At 42.3% G+C, this 16,566-nt stretch overlaps 1 pseudogene; it reads left to right on the top strand.

The window, feature by feature from the left end:
- Positions 1–16,566, top strand: part of LOC101444518 (receptor-binding cancer antigen expressed on SiSo cells pseudogene) — a 49,848-nt pseudogene that overhangs the window by 26,728 nt on the left and 6,554 nt on the right.

Here is a 16,566-nt window from a genome sequence, read left to right as displayed (position 1 = left end):
GTTTGCAGGAGCAGTCTGAAGGAATTTAGTCTAAAGCTGGAAGAGAGAACTAGGTCACTCACCGGTGAATCCGTAGAGTCTGGGAACATCCATATCTTTCTTCATAGACCCTCAATCCAGCAATTATCAATAGCAGGTGTACAGAATATTGCAGCACTGAGAGCACTGTCCAGTGAAACTAATTTTATTACATTTTATTTACAGCTACTCTAAAATAATCCACCAAAGGGATGATTTCACCCTGGAAAACCTTTGAAGTCCTTCCTGGTCCTTCCTACATTCTCTAGAACCTCCTCAAAACTGCACTGGTATCAGGTAACCTCATTTAGAGTCATTTATTTTTTAATTATTTTCTTTTTAAGTTAATAGAGCACACAAAACGTTACATTAAAATAACGTGAGTTTCCCATATACCCCACTCCCTCCCACCCCCATCATTTTTTAAAATTGTACTTTTTTGAAGATACATAGATCACAAAAAATGTTACATTAAAAAATATGAGGGAAGCGGATTTGGCTCAATGGATAGAGTATCTGCCTATCACATGAGAGGTACAAGGTTCAAACCCAGGGCCTCCTGACCCATGTTGTGAAGCTGGACCATGTGCAGTGCTGTTGTGCACAAATAGTGCCATGCCACACAGGGGCATCCCCTGTGTAGGGGAGCCCCATGCGCAAGGAGTGCACCCAGTAAGGAGAGCCGCCCCACGTGACAAAAGTGCACCCTGGCCAAGAATGGATCAGCACATACGGAGAGCTGACGGAGCAAGATGACACAACAAAAAGAGACACAGATTCCCAGTGCCGCTGACAAGAATACAAGCAGACACAGAACACACAGTGAATGGATGCAGAGAGCAGACAACTGGTGGGAGGGGAGAGAAATTTTTTTTTTAAATCTTAAAAAAATAAGTTTCCCCTATATTCCCCCCACCCACCCCCCACCCCACTCCTCCCACATCAAAAACCTTTTTCATCATTGTGGCATGTTCATTGCATTTGGTGAATACATTTTGGAGCAGTGCTGTACTACATGGATAAAGTTGACATTGTAGCTTACATTCTCCCCCAGTACATTCAGTGGGTTCTGGCAGCATACATAATGTCCAGCATCTGTCCCTGCAATATCATTTAGGACAACTCCAAGCCCCGAAAATGCCCCTATATCACATCTCTTCTTCCCTTTCCCTGACTTCAGCAACTGCCATGGACACTTTCTCCACATCACTGCTACAATTTCTTCCATTACTAGTCACAATATTTCTATAGTAGAATATCAGTAAGTCCACTCTAATTCATATTTTATTCCTCCATCCTGTGTACCCTGGGAGAGTGATGTCCACTCCACCTCCATATCGAGAGGGGGCTTAGAATCCCTTATTGATGATGGATGCAATTCTCCTGCTTGCAGTTGTAGGCACTCTCAGTTCCCTGGTCTGATGGTTGACCATTTTCACCTCTCTCCGTTAGCTGAACTGGGTGAGTCCAATGAACCAGGGCCCATCTGGCACACGACCAGTCCAGAGATTCAAGTCTCCTGAGTATACACCAACCCCAGCACCAACCACAGGTTCAGTAAAAATGACAGAGGAGGCATGTGTAGAAAGGAACATCTGAGTCCAACTTCATCACACTCAGGAACACAAATTCCACAGTAGGGTCCATTGACACAACACTAAACTCCAGAGCTATCTGCCATGACCATAGAACCTATGGGTTTCCTTAACCCTCAGGAGCACCAGTGCCTGGGGTTGTATCTACTTTGGCTGTCTCTGGGGTCCTGCTGAGACGTGCATAAGCACGATCATTTTGATGACCTCCTGACTCCTTTTTGAAGACTCTTAACCATATAATTTCATTTGTCTTTGCTATTTACCCCTTTTATTCAAAGTCAAAAAGCAGTTTTTAACACATGATCCTACATGTAGGCTGAGATATTCTGTGGGACTTAGTTGACCCTTTTATTCATGGTCTCTTTCTAGTTGCATCACCAGTTAGTGATTGGTAGTAATCCCTTGGCACCAGGGAGGTTCATCCCTGGGAGTCATGTCCCATGCTGGGGGGAAGGTAATGCATTTACATGCTGAGTTTGGCTTACAGTGGCCACATTCGAGCAACATGGAGGCCCTCAGGAGGTAACTCTTAGGCACCCTGCAGCTCTTGGCCTACTTGAAATTTCAAGCACACAGGCTTATAAGCATAGTCATTAGTATCAAGGGCTCATCATTGGACCATCCTTCTTCACTGGTCTTTGCCCTTGCACTTGAGGTAATGTTGCTGTTCCATTGGGGAATGTGACAGAGCTCCCCTGACTAGGAACTCAGCAATCCGTCAGTTGTCATTTGTAACTAAATACTATGAAAATACCCAACACATTCCCGAACATAATCAGGTGACTTTCACTAGTGTGTGTGGAGTGTGACAGGCAGTAGATGTGCAAGCAGTGTGCAGGGCAGGAATAAGGATGGAAAAATTCACTCCGCTCAGGGTCAAGAAAGGTGACATTAACTCGGGGTCGTGCTTCCTCAGCACATTCCAGAATCACCACTCCTTGTTCTGATGTGCAAGGAACATTGCACATGATTCACTATAAATGTCCCCTATGCTCCGTGCTAGGCGAAGCCCAGTCCTTGCAGGCCTCTGGTCTCCTCCTTTACCCACCAGTGGTGCTGTGCTTTTTGAGCAGATGTTCTCCATCATGCGCCAGGTCGGAGATGTGCTGGTGAAGAACCTGAGGAGGGAAGCAGAGAAAGGCACATCTGTCACCCTGAAAGAGTAAGGGGGAGCAGGACTGCTTGGACTCTGAACGTGGTCGTGAGCCCTCTCGCTGGAGAAGTGGAGGGAATGTGTAACATTTAGCATTTTCCTTGTTTCCTCAGCAAAAGTGTGAAGGGGTCTCAGTCGTTCGGAGTTCCACATTGACTTTTCCTGCTCCCCTCTGCCTGCCCACATGCAGCAACGCCTTCCCCTCCCCCCAGGCTGTACCATGCACATGTTGAACCTTGGTGCTATTGATCGTGTTTTTCATTCTCCACCTTTTTATTTGTTTTGTTCTCTTGAATAAAAAGGTGACAACAAGGCAGTGAGTTGTCCTGACTCATGGGCACAGGGAGGAGGAGGCTTCTCTCCTGGCTGCCCTGTCATCTGATGGGAACCCCCCCTCTTGGGGTGCACATTACAGTTTCAACACCACACACTGGCTTTGGTTTGATCACAAGTGTAACTTGACAGTGGTAGAGTCAGCTCTTTGCACATACATTGCATGATCAAGAGAGGGGTGGATAACTCCACCCCTGGGTGGGAATTTCACTATGTCAATTAAGCAAGTTGCAGTGAGGACAGCAAGGGGCTGCTTCTGCGCAGGTCCGGCCAACTGGTTGAAGCTTGTTGTCATACTTCATTGCTTCAACAGGATATTCTTGACCACCAAAAGCAGAATTTGGCCCAAAGAGAGGGTTGCATTCATTACCTTCTGATTTACATACAATTCTTTTCTTTGTATCCTAGCAACAGGGAGAGAAACAAGTTACTTTCAGGTATTCGGTCATCCTACATCCATCAATCCCTTCCTTCTAGATTTTGGCGATATTCTTATTGCAGGGGAAAGGGACGAAGCTCAGATCTTCTGTAACTACTTCCTGCTGACATTATGGGTGTTGAGCTCTTAGAAAATTATAGTAAGAGGGTGGTCTGAGGAGGAAAAGTTAGAGTTTACAACTGCTTTTATTTAAAGCATTGCATGTATGGTATGAGTACGGCTGCAATTGTCAAACGAATAAGGATAATAATTAACAAAGGGGACAGCCACTTGGTGAAGCTGGATGGGTTCCAGGAGGAGAAATTATTTTCTTGTATTATGAATTTTAATTAAGTAGGCTATTCTGGCTATTGCTTTTAAGGTGTAGATTAACTGAAACATTTCACAGTAAACTGGTTCAGGCATTACTTGATATTGATTATGCAAATTTACACAGTACCAACACATGGTTCTAATTGTAGAGGTTTTGGATGATTTGCAAAATATGTGTGTAGCATGAGTGATATCTTCCCTCAGGGCTAGTTACTGGCAGGTTCCTGTAGTAGGAAGAACAAGATTAGTATTTGGTGGAGTTTTTTCTTCTTGAACAGGAACCGCAGGTTCTCAACTGGCTCCATCTCATATTTTGCTTCATGCTCTGGTGTGATCTCCAACTCAGGACCTCCTTTATCTGCTGGCTTTGATAAGTAGTAGGGTTTTGCTCTGGTATGATGTACCCAGGACTTGATTCCCTGCAACTTAAGAGAAGAATGAGAGGTTAATACTACTGTGTAAGGTCCCTCCCATTTGAGTTGAGCTGATCTTCAGGATGTTTGTTTTTCCAAACTTTTAAAAGAACCTGATCCCAAATTGAGAAGGGGTGGAGAGGCTGGTCAGCGGGGTATATTAGGTGCATATTTGCATATACGTGCATGGTGGTAAGGAGCTCTCCTAACTGCAAAGCCCACTTATGGAGGGCTCCCTCTAAGGTCACTGGCAAATTGAGTTTTTCCCTTGGGTTGCTTAGAAAGGGCCTTCTGTACAGAAGTTCAAAAGGACTTAATTCAAGTCCCCTTCTAGGGGCCACCCTAACCCGAAGGAGAGCTAGGTTAAGTGCTTCTGTCCATTTCAACTGTGTTCCTTGACAAATTTTACTTAAGGTTTTCTTCAAAGTATAGTTCATTCTTTCCACCTTTCCTGACTCCAGGTCTCCAGGCTGCATGTAGTTTCCACTTAATTCCAAGACACTGATTGACACCCTGTACCACAGCTGAAATAAAAGCAGGTCCATTATCTGACTGAACAGTTTGGGACAGTCCAAACCTCGGGATGATTTCCTGGAGGAGGAATTTACTTACCATGGAATGCTGTTCTGTGTGGCAGGGAGAGACTTCCACCCACCCTGAAAAGGTGTCTACAAATACCGAAAGATACTTATAATTTCCTATGGTTTTTGGCATTACTGTGAAATCTACTTGCCAATCTTCTGCTGGGGCAAGCCCTTGACTTTGTGTCTCAAAAGAAGTCCACGATGTTCCCTTTGGGTTATTATTCTGCAAGAAAGACACTGGTTAGAGACTTTTTGCACAGTTCGAGCAAGGTGAAATCCCACCACCAGTTGGTGAGGAAGGCTCAGCAGTGCTTGCTGTCCCAAATGTGTGGTTTGGTGATAATAAGACAAGGGAATATACTAGGTTCTCAGGCAGATAGAATTGTCCTTGGCTGTTTTTCAGTCACTTACCCCTTTTTCTGGTTTTTCTGAATTTTCTTGAAAACCCCATTCTCTTGTGTGTTCAAGGTCTGCAGGGGTATAGACCAGACAGAAAACTTCCTCTATATGTTGAGGAATCTGAGGTTTAATGAGTGCAGGTACTTGATTAGGAGGGTAGCCTTCTCTTGCAGCCTCTTTTGCTGCTTGTTCTGCTTGCCTGTTCATAGGGCTTACACAGGAGTCTTTATTATGATGTCCCTGGCAGTGCATTACAGCTACTTCTGTGGGTAGTTTTATTGCTTTTAAAAGTTCAGTTATGAATAGGTATTTCTTCAGTAGTTGATGGAAATAGAGAAGCTGGATTAAGGTTGCACAGACTTTTATTTTAACTTCTGGGTTGTTTAGGAGTGCTGCTTGATATTTTCCAAACCTCCCTTGGGTTAGCCAGAGATTTCCTTTTCCTTCAAGCAATGTGAGTATTTGATGAGGGGTTTGCATGGTAAGGGACTGTTCTAATGTAAATTTTTCAGCTTCCTGTAGTAAGACACAGGTTGCAGTAACAGCTCTTAAACAGGCCGGCCACTTTTTTGCAGTATTTAGTAATTTTGAGAAGTATGCTACCGGATGATGCTCACTTCTCAATTTCTGGGTTAATACTCCAAGGGCTACAGCTTGTTTTTCATGGACAAATAAATTAAAAGGTTTTCTGAGATCTGGTAATTCCAGAGCAGGGGCACTCATTAGCTCCCTCTTCAGTTGATGAAAGGTATACTTACATTCAGATCACTGGAGGTGCTCTGTGTCCCCACCAACCAAAGCTGTGTGCAGTTTTTGTTGGACCTCCTGTAATTTAGTGATTGATTTTTGCTTTGGAGCACTGTTCCACAGCCCAGCAGGAATGCAGATTTCAATGAGAATCAGCTTCAGGGACTGCCTCATTTGGGGAGCTGTAAATAAGGTTTTGAGGTGCCACCTGCTGCAATGCCTTGGCTTCTTGTTGCACTTTTTCAAGGATCATAAGTCTTTCCTCGGGGGTGAGGAGGATGTTTATAAGGGCTTGTATATTAGCCACATTTTGTGTGGCAAAAATGGAAACAAACAGGTTGTTACTTTCTCAGAATCTGCATGATAAGTTGGAGTGTTATTTTTCCAGTTAAATAAATTAGAGGTGGTGAAAGGAGTGTGGACAAAAAGAAAGCTTTAGGGTCGTCTTTGATCATCAATTCCATTTGGAACTTGCCGGAGCAGGAACTGACCTACAGTCTCCTTTGGGTGGCGGGGAGGGCTACCCTGGCCAAAAACAGCTCCACTCCGAGTATGGGAGGGAGATTGAAGGAAAGGCCCTTGTGGGAGGGAAAGGGGCCTGATATCTCTAAGGGAAGAGTGGGTTTTGGCAGTGGCCCTGGTGGGGGAGGAGGCAGAGGTGGTCTAGAATAATGAGGGGGTAAGAATTCATCAATGGGTTTTAAGAGAGGGAATCCCAGGACCTCAACTGTTCTTGCAACTGGGGCTGAAGGGGGCCCACACAACGTTAACCCACAACTCCTTCTGGTTTCCTTATCTTTCCACAACTCCAAGAAAACTTGAACATATGGGATTTCTGCCCATTTCTCTTGCTGTTTACAAAACAAATCCAATTGCAGTATAGTATTAAAATTCAAAGACCCATTTTCTGGCCAAATTTCTCTGTCATCTAATCTATATCTAGGGCAAGCTTCATTACAAAAAGTAATTAATCTATTTTTCTGTAACCCAGATCCCCCAAATTTAGACTAATTTTTCAGGATGCATCCTAGTGGGGAGCACTCAGGTACCAACGCCTCGTTCCCCATGGCAGCAGAAAGAGAGAGAGAGAGAAAACAACCAAAAGTAAAGGCACAAAAGGCAGCAGGCTTCCCTTTAAAGGGAATGACGGAGTGGGACTCAAACCCACAAAAACCTCTCCTACTACCACCAAACCTTCGCTACCTTAGCGAAGGTATGCCAAATGCTAGCTCACAGTTAGCCAAAGCTAAACAGCAGGTTTCCCTTTTAAGGGAGTGAGGGAGTGGGACTCAAACCCACCAAGACCTCTCCCACTGTAACCAAACCTCCACTACCTTAGTCAAGGTAAACCAAATGCTAACTTGCACTTTGGTTTTAATGGCAGTACTTTTCTCTAACATTTTCCCCTAAAGAAAGAAAGGAGAACAGAGGAATTTTATTTCCTAGTTGGGGCAGGCTTATCAACCCACACTGCTTGAAAGCTTCCCTCCATTTTACAAAACAATATTTGTTTCAAATGATTATCTCCAACAGACATTCATGTTAAAACTTTTCATTAAACTAGGAGGATAGGGAAACTTCCTCAACTTAATAAAGAGTAATATTAATGACTAAAGACTGATTGCTTTCCCCTTTAGATTAGGAGTGAGACAAGGGTGTCCACCTCATCACTCTCCTCTATGTCATTCTTTAGGTCCTATTTAGTGCAATAAGACAAGAAAGAGAAATAGAAGATATAGAGATTGGAAAGAAAGAAATAGAACTGCCCCTAATTTTTAGATGATGTAACTGTCAACACAAAAGTTCTAAAATTTCAAGGAATACACAAAAGAAAAAAAAACTTGAAACCTCCTAACCATAATAAGTGAGTTCAGCAATGTTACAGGATACAACACACAAAATAAATTGCATTTCTATGTAATAACAAGAAACGGGTAAACCGAAATAAAAATCAATACTATTAACAAACACTTGACAGTAAATGAAATATTTAGGTATGAACCTATTGAAATATGTACAGGATCTGTAGTCTAAAATAATAAAATGCTGAGGAAAGGGTTAAATATAAACGTACGTAAGTGGAGAGATATACTGTGTTCACAGTTTGGAAGATTCAACATAGCGAAGATAACGGTCATTCCCATATTTATCTACAATTTCATCCAATTCTTTTCAAAATCCCCGCAAGGACTTTATAGACTCAGAGAAGCTTATTCTAAATTTGTTTGGAAACAGAAAGGATCTAGAATAGCTAAAGCGATTCTGAAAAAGAAGAATAAAGTGGAGTAATGACTCTACATGATAAGACTTACAACAGAGCTACAGTGTTCAGGACTGTTTAGTACTAGCAATGGGATATTCACAGAGATCAGTGGAAGAGGGTAGAGAAGAAGCAGACAATGCAAATATGGTCAATACTTTTGATAATGGTGCAAGAGCAATTCAAAGGAGCGAACATAGCCTTTCCAACAAATGACATTAAAGCAATTGGACACCCATAGGCAAAAAAGAAGTGAACCTTTGCCTGAACTTCACACCCTATATCCAACTTAAGTCAAAATGGATCACTGAAACACTATATAACTCTTAGGAGAGAAATTGGGAGAAAATCTTTGAGAATCTCATGCCTGGCAAAGAGTTTGCATACTCAAGGGCAAAAGCACAATCTATGATAGAAAAAAATGGATAATTTGGTCTCATAAAATTTTTCCTCTATAATAACCCTGTTATGAGATAAATACAAATTACCACCTACATCTATGGAAGATGTGGTGATGGAGGAGTTCTGTATCTTGATATGGTGGTTACGGGAATCTACATTTCTAATACAGTCACATAGAGCTACAAACACACTCACAACACAACCCCCCCCCCCCCCCACACACACACATAAATGACTGCAGCAGAAACTGATGAAATCCACATTAGTTATATGGATTTTTCCAATGTCATTCCTGGTTTGATCTTATGGTATATAGTTATGGGATGTGTCTCCACAGGACAATTAGAGGAATAAATGGGGAGTTAAGGAAAAGCTACCTACCTGCCATTTTGTGAAGGCAGAGTAACATTCTTTCACCAGTATTATCTTCATCATACCTGGATCCCTGATGGCCAGTACAGGCTGTGGACCATCATAAAACCTGTGCTGGGAAAACAGACCTGATTAAATTTTCCAAGTTGGATTCTACAGCTGGATCCACACCTGGGAGGCCAGACTTCCACCTGACTTTACCCAATCTGTACTACTAGTTGTACAATACACAACACATCTTCCCTTTAGTTCAAGTTAGGGTGTGCTACACAGCAGCATTCAGACCACAAAAGCCATTCAAGTCTTCATGAAATGAAGAGTAAAGTTGTTCAAGTAGGGTAGAGTCATTTAAAGAAAAACAGCTCTTAACTGAGATTGCAGTTGCAGATAACGAGAACATTTGTAAATTCCAGAGGGTGGGCACAGGTGTATTCATGACATTATTCGCTATGATTTTTGTATGTTTAAAATACTTCATTATCAAGGGGGACATTAGGCAAATGAAAAATTGAATGCAAGTTTTTTACTTAAGACCAAAAATAAATAATAATTATGTAAGGACAGTCAATCTAATCAGTGATCAAAAGTTGTAATTTTTAGATAGTTCAAAACATGAGAAGATGCATATGATACAAGAGTAGATGAAAATGAAGAAATATTGATCACAAATATGTAAACATATGTGTGCATATAGTCATAGAATGCTCCTAAAGTTATGTTAGAATTATAAATGATTTCTTTGCCCTATTTTCTTAAATTTGTTTAAATTTCAAAAGGAAAGATCATTTTAACTCTTAAAGAGAAATCTTTGGTAGCATTGAAGTTAGAAAGAAATTCTAATCACATAGATAATGATATAAAGAAATATGGAGGAACAAAATATGCCAGAACAAAAGGAAGATTTCCCCAAAATCGTCTATTATTTTTATTCATAGAGGAATGTTAAGTGGTTCCTTGGTCATATTTAAAAATTGGCAACAAACGCTGCACTTACTGCTGTACATTTCCAAAAATAGTATGAAGCTCAGAAGCTTCTGTAGGTATCAAGTGTCCTAGTGTGAGCCATGACATGAGCTGTTGAGGGGAGGCCTAGGTCTCTTCCACTATCCGATTGATCACATTTCTTGTATGATTCCTCTCTCCCTGTACTTCTCAAAAAATACCTTGGTGGGGAAGGGAGAAAGGGAAGTTGAAGATAACAAAATTGACAAATAGTTAATGGTAGTTTCCATATCAGTTTTCTCTTCGGAATATGTGATAATTAGGCTAATATACCAACTCAGCCAGGTAACGGTGTCCAGTTCTCTGGTCAGGCAAGCGCTCGGCTAATTGTAATACGAGGGCATTTCATGGACTTTAATCATCAGTAAGCTGATTGCATAGATGGTTGGTTACATCTACAATCAACTAAGGGAACTGTAGTCAGTAATGAGTGACATCTCATCCAATCAGCTGAAAGTCTTTAAAGGGGAAGAAAGAGAATTCCCATCACTATCCCAGACAGCCAGCTTCTCCTGGGAACTCATCAAGGACCTTCACTGGAGCCCCTGGTTTGCAGCCTGCCTTTTGGAATTTGGACTTGTGCATCCCCATAGTCATGTGAGAGAATTTAATAGTCTCATATTATACATAGATATTGCTATATTGGTTCTGTTTACCTAGGGAACCCTGACTAATACAGAATCCTTGACTGGTCAGTTAAGTATCTTCATCTCACACCAGCCCAAATATTTCTTCAACCATTGATTAAAAATAAAAAAGAATTCCCCCCATGCACCCAAATTCTCCAGCTTGGGACAGGCTGGGTGAGACCCAAGGATGTGTATTCTTTTTTTTTTTTTTAAAGATTTATTTATTTATTCCTCTGCCCCCCCCCCCGTTGTCTGTTCTCTGAGTCTATTTGCTGCGTCTTGTTTCTTTGTCCGCTTCTGTTGTCAGTGGCACGGGAATCTGTGTCTCTTTTTGTTGCGTCAGCATTCTGTATGTGCAGCGCCATTCCTGGGCAGGCTGCACTTTGTTTCGCACTGGGCGGCTCTCCTTATGGGGCGCACTCCTTGCGCATGGGGTTCCCCTATGCGGGGGACACCCCTGCGTGGCAGGGCACTCCTTGTGCACATCAGCACTGGGCATGGGCCAGCTCCACATGGTTCAAGGAGGCCCGGGGTTTGAACCGCGGACTTCCCATTGGTAGACAGATGCCCTAACCACTGGGCCAAGTCCGTTTCCCGGATCTGTATTCTTAAAAGCTCTTCCAGGGGCTTCATCTGTATGCCCAACCATGAGAACCATCTCTTAAGAGGAAAAGGGTCCATAATGATGAAGTGACTCCATCAAGTGCTCCCAACTTCTAAGTGTTGGCAGGTTGTGAGGCTGGGCCAGTGAAGATCCCACACTGTATGTTTCTCCCACTCTATCACATGACCTCTATGGTGCATGCTCTTTGTTGGCAGAGACCCCTGCCAGCCCTATGGTCCCTGAAGATTTGGTGGGAGAAGATGCAGAGGTATGAAAAGGTCAGGCTTTGGGCATCAAGGCCCAGCCTCCATGACTCCTCTTCTGCTGTGCTCACCGAACCCTCAGCAGCTCTGAAGGGAACAGTCACTGCAGCTGGCCCAGCCCTCCTTACACAGATATTAGTTTTATTTTTTCTTCACCTTTTCCATCCAGTCTCGGGGAGAATACACATAAAATAGAGATTTATTTTCCCTCTATAGGAAATCTGCTGGCAGGTTTCAAAAGCAGAAGTCCCTAAAGCCAGTTTGGGATTTTTCAAAGTTAGTAGGGATGGAGTATATTAAGAAATACCTGCATATATTTCTATTAAGCAATTCAGAAACAATTTCATACTTGTGGAGGAAGTAAAAAAGCTGAAAATAATGGTTTCCCAATGTATTTACCTCTCTCCTGCAGACCTTCCTTCAAATGTGCACACTTAATCCTAAATTTAAATAAAGGAATTTGGCTTTTAATTGCAGGTGAATCCATGTGGGAAAGGGGTAATCACAGTATTTATTAGCACATATTAGAAAGGTATGAAATGAGCCATGCTTATGCAATTGAAGAGGATAAGAAAAGAAAAATGGAGCAAGAGCAACAGACTTTTGAATAGAAAGTAAGGCTAGGAGTTCCAAGCAAAAAAAAAAAAAAAAAAATCTGGAGAAAAGTGAGAACCTGTTACCTTCTGGGCTGATTTCAGATGGTAGACCTGGACACTAGGTGAAACACAGGAGGCTTGGCAGAACAAGTCTCTAAGATCTGTACAATAAATGGTTTCCTCCAAAAGCTTCTGGACTGAGATTGTCCTCCATACAGTTGGGTGCCTCATCATAACAATAGGTTTTCCCAGTGGAAGTTTCTAGAATACTCACCCCCACATTTTCCCATACTTTAATTTAGAAAATTTACTAAAATGTGCTTATAGTTAACTCTTTCCTGGAAAGAAAGGATGAATTCTGGCTATCTTTCACTGGCATTTGAAGGGAAGTTCTTCTTTAGAGATGTCTTAGGGGTCTGGGGCAAAAATAGAGGAGATATTTTAATAGAGAATTTAAAGTAACAGTTAAAGTTTCTCCAATATTGTAGATAGAGAACAACTGAAGCCTGTCTCTGAATAATAAGTTACTCCTTGTCTTTCTAATGTGTTTTACTTGTGCATTTGCTATCTCTAAAATCCCATATCCCTCTGAATTATAACATCCATGTGCACATGAAAAAAATGAGGCTTAGAGAAACTGAGGGGATGTTCCAAAGGCTAGCACACTTTTTTCCCTCCTGGTACAGCATCTTTTTCATAGACCTCATGAGATCTGTCTAGAAAGCTTGCAGAATTAAGAAATTAAGGATATCCATGACTCTTGTTGTTCACAGATTAAAATAAATCTAAGATATATTTGTTGAGTGAGAAAGTGAGTGAGTGTGAAAGCATGACAAAGTAGGTTCAGCCTTCAAGTTTTCCACTAGCATGGATAAGGCATAGAGGTGCTACCTCTATACAAAGCACACTGCAAGTTAAAATACTTGTTCTGTGTTTTCACTTCTGTTACTTAGAAAAGAAACTTCCCCTCTAAGTTTCAGCTGTGATGCTTTAATGACCCAAAAGAAGGTCCTAGAAAGATGGACTTTGCTATTCACCAACTAAAGTGTGAATGTGGAAAGGTTGGAGACAAAATGATTGCTTTATCAGAGGAAGAAAGAAATAAAGTAAGATCTGAGATGGTAATTAGGAAATAGAGGCCTTTGTTAGGAGAACTGGAGTCTGAGAAACAAGCCTGAGGTCTGCAGAAAGCAGCCTGTGCCCAAGATCATGTCGACTGGCCTTCTGGAGGGGAGCTTGATACCTTCCAGCTGGTGCCTGGGCAGAGCTTCCAGTGGGGCTAGTCAGAAAGCTTCCGGCAAAGTTCAGATCAGGCTATTCTGTTCAGCTTGGTTTGAAAAGTGAAATTCAATTTTTAGTAATTTTAACAAAGTATCTTCTTTTTACTGCTTCTTAAAATCAGTGATTATGCCTGAGTTAAGATTTTTAAAAACCTCATTTCGTGGTAAAATATCTGAACTTGATAGACAGCCATGATCTTATCTGAGTTTTAGCTACTGCCTGCTCAGACTCCTCTCAGGGTGCCTGCTTTGAAGGAAAAGAATTAAAGCAGAAAGCTCTTGTTTAGCTCTCAGAACTCCCAAAGAACTCATGGATGGCAGGAGTTGGGATAAAGCCATGGAAATAACCACATGGGAGTTAACAGTTCTCAAGAGCATTCCAGTATGTGCAAATGATCATATGTGAATACTTAGGCAACTGCCTCATTATTGGAATTTGAGAAGTTATCCAGGAAGAAAGGGAAAAAAAGCTGCACCAAGTTCATGAGCCTAACAGGGAAATTTGAATCTAGCACACCAAGCTTAATGGGCTTCTTCCAGTTCCCATCATGCTAATCTTCTAATCTTTAGGACCACTATGCCTTCCTGGAGCCTGCACCTGGCAGAGAGTAAAAATCTTCATGATATTCACAACATTAGAACATTGTGTTCTTTGCTAGCTCTACCAGAACACCAGAACCCAAGGGGTACAGCAGGCCAGCATGCTGTGTGGGGCCTACAACACCATTTCCAGAATGTGTAGGACCTTATAAATTCCTCTTGAGGAAGGGCATTTTTGCTGATGGAACTAAATGGATATTTGCAAACAAAAGAAGAAAAAGAGGGGCACTCACCTTGCAGTAGGCCAAAACAGTGCCCAAAAAAGACAGAGGTGTCGGCCCAGGAATTCCAAACTTCTTAAAGGTACTGAATGTGTAGGTTCCATATCTATAAAATGAAAGAGAAAGCCAGATCACTGGACTTGTGGGCCAGTCATGAAAGCAGGACCCAAGCAACATGTGGGCAATCAATAATAATAAAAACTCCAAAGGCTACAATTAGATTTTATCATAATGAAGATTAGCTAAAAGCTGTTAAAAAATCTTCATGGCACCAATCCTAGAGTGAATACTTGATAAACATCTCCAAACTTCAGTGCTTCTGGGAGGTTCAGTATGGAACTGTCCTGGAAGATTCACTTATGTCCGTTTGCTGACCTGACTCTCCCTTGATTTAGTGATTTTTTTTCTAGGTAGAAAGGGAAAGAGAAATCTTTCTCTTCTGATACCGAGGATTTGTATAACTATATTCAATCAATCACAGATGGTTACCAAGGGCCTATGAAGACATGGTTCTTGCAGTGTACTCTTCACTTTTATGCCCTGTCCCCAATTTAGCAAATAGGCCTTCACAAAGAGGTCTCAGAGCAGCCACAGCATTCTTATTTCTATAGAACGAAAACCCTGTGCCAGGCTTCTATTGATTCTGTACAAATGAAAGTGATTTTTTGCTTCAGCCAGGCCTCCACTGCTGGACAATTAGGTTGGTGTGAGCTATAGGGGAGGGTGATTGACCAATATGCTCCCTCAACTGATATTATTAGAAGAAGTAACAGCTTAATAATCCATTTCCAGGCGAGGCCTCCCCTGTGGGATCTGGTCCTCCACCTGGTGGTTTCCACATGGAAAGCAGAGCACCAGGCCACTTCATTCCTTTCAGTGTGGTCAGTCAGGAAGCAGCCAGTTTGCTGTTATGGATGTCAGCTCTCCTGAAACCTAACCAGGCTGCTGCTCCTCTGGCAGGCCTGCCTGACCCTCATCTTTGACTGGTCTTCTATGGATCCTGTAATTGAAACTTGGGTCCTTGCAAGTCTTCCCACTCCCGTGTTTCAGAGAGACTGTAGAGTAGAAGAAGGGAAGCTGAGGAAGAGGCTGCTGACAGCCACTGAGAGTGCAGATTTTTGGTCTACACAGTGAGCCCCACAGAGGCAAATTTGGAAAATATTGTTGAAAAGTGAAAATGCTTCACCATTCCTGTAATAGAATTCAGTTAAGAGATAGGGAGCGTTCCAAAATCCAGGAAGTTTCCTTTGGTAGCAAAAGATGTGTTACACAACATAAAATAAGTCACTATCAAATGTTCCAGGCAGTTGCATTAAAAAATTGTTTTCTCTTCTTTGGACATTGTACTGTAAGTTCATATAAGAGCCAACTGTTCTGTCCAAACACAGTAAATCTCATGATATGTGATAAAATAAAACCTGAAACTTGCATTTCAGTGTGCTTGGAGGACCATGTAGAGGCCCCTTGGACAGGTCCAGCTGGGTGTTTGGGTCTCTGCCCAAGATCTATCAGTGGGTGAGTGCCTGTTGGTGGCCCAAACAGAGACAGCCTCCATTATTTCCACCAAGGACCACCCATGTCACCTGCAGTCAAGGCAAATTTGATACTCTAATTCAGGCTTCTGAAAAAGCAGGATGTTCTACGAAGTCTCAGGTGAGGCTGAGCCATTGAGTTAATATTTCAGCAGCATTAGCCCAGGAAGGATTTTTCTACTGTCTAGATCACATGTTCCTTGTAAAGTCAGAGGGCAGGGTGGGTGAGTTCTTAAGTTTCTTTCCAGCTCCCCTGTTTTGGTCAAGTACTGCACATTTGTTCAAATGATGAGCTAACAACAACAAAATGGGCCTTTTTCTTGCTTTTAAATTGTGTTGGCATGACAAGGGCACATTCCACTGTCCAGTTCCTGGCCCCTGTCCTGCATCTTCTCAGGCTACAGTTGGCTTCTTCGTCAGCCAGAGTGTCTAGGGACAGCCCCATTGCCAGATAGGCTCCCCCAATGGGGCTTGGATGCCAGCCCTGCTGTCCTCCCTGGAACCTCCCAGAGGGGTCAGCATTTACAAACTAGTCTGGGAGTTCTCCCTTGAGTGGTGAGAACATCCTCCCAGCTCCCTCTTCTCCCCACCTGGATGCCTTCCCTATCCTGTGTGGACTGCATTCTCACCTGCTCACCCCCAATCCAAGGCCACAGTCACCTGCTGCCAGGTACTTTTAAATGTCCCCATGCAATCTTAGCATGGACTACACTTGCCTTCCTTATACTATGCTAGAAGAGGGTAGGTGGTTTCTCACATATTTATAGTAATAAATACTGAATCTATGGCTCACTATCATCCTTCAGAAAAAT

This window comes from Dasypus novemcinctus, chromosome 23 (genome assembly GCF_030445035.2).
Source record: "Dasypus novemcinctus isolate mDasNov1 chromosome 23, mDasNov1.1.hap2, whole genome shotgun sequence".
NCBI lineage: Eukaryota > Metazoa > Chordata > Mammalia > Cingulata > Dasypodidae > Dasypus > Dasypus novemcinctus.
The sequence above is the reverse complement of the archived record's forward strand: the minus strand, read 5'-3'. Positions and strand labels throughout refer to the sequence as shown.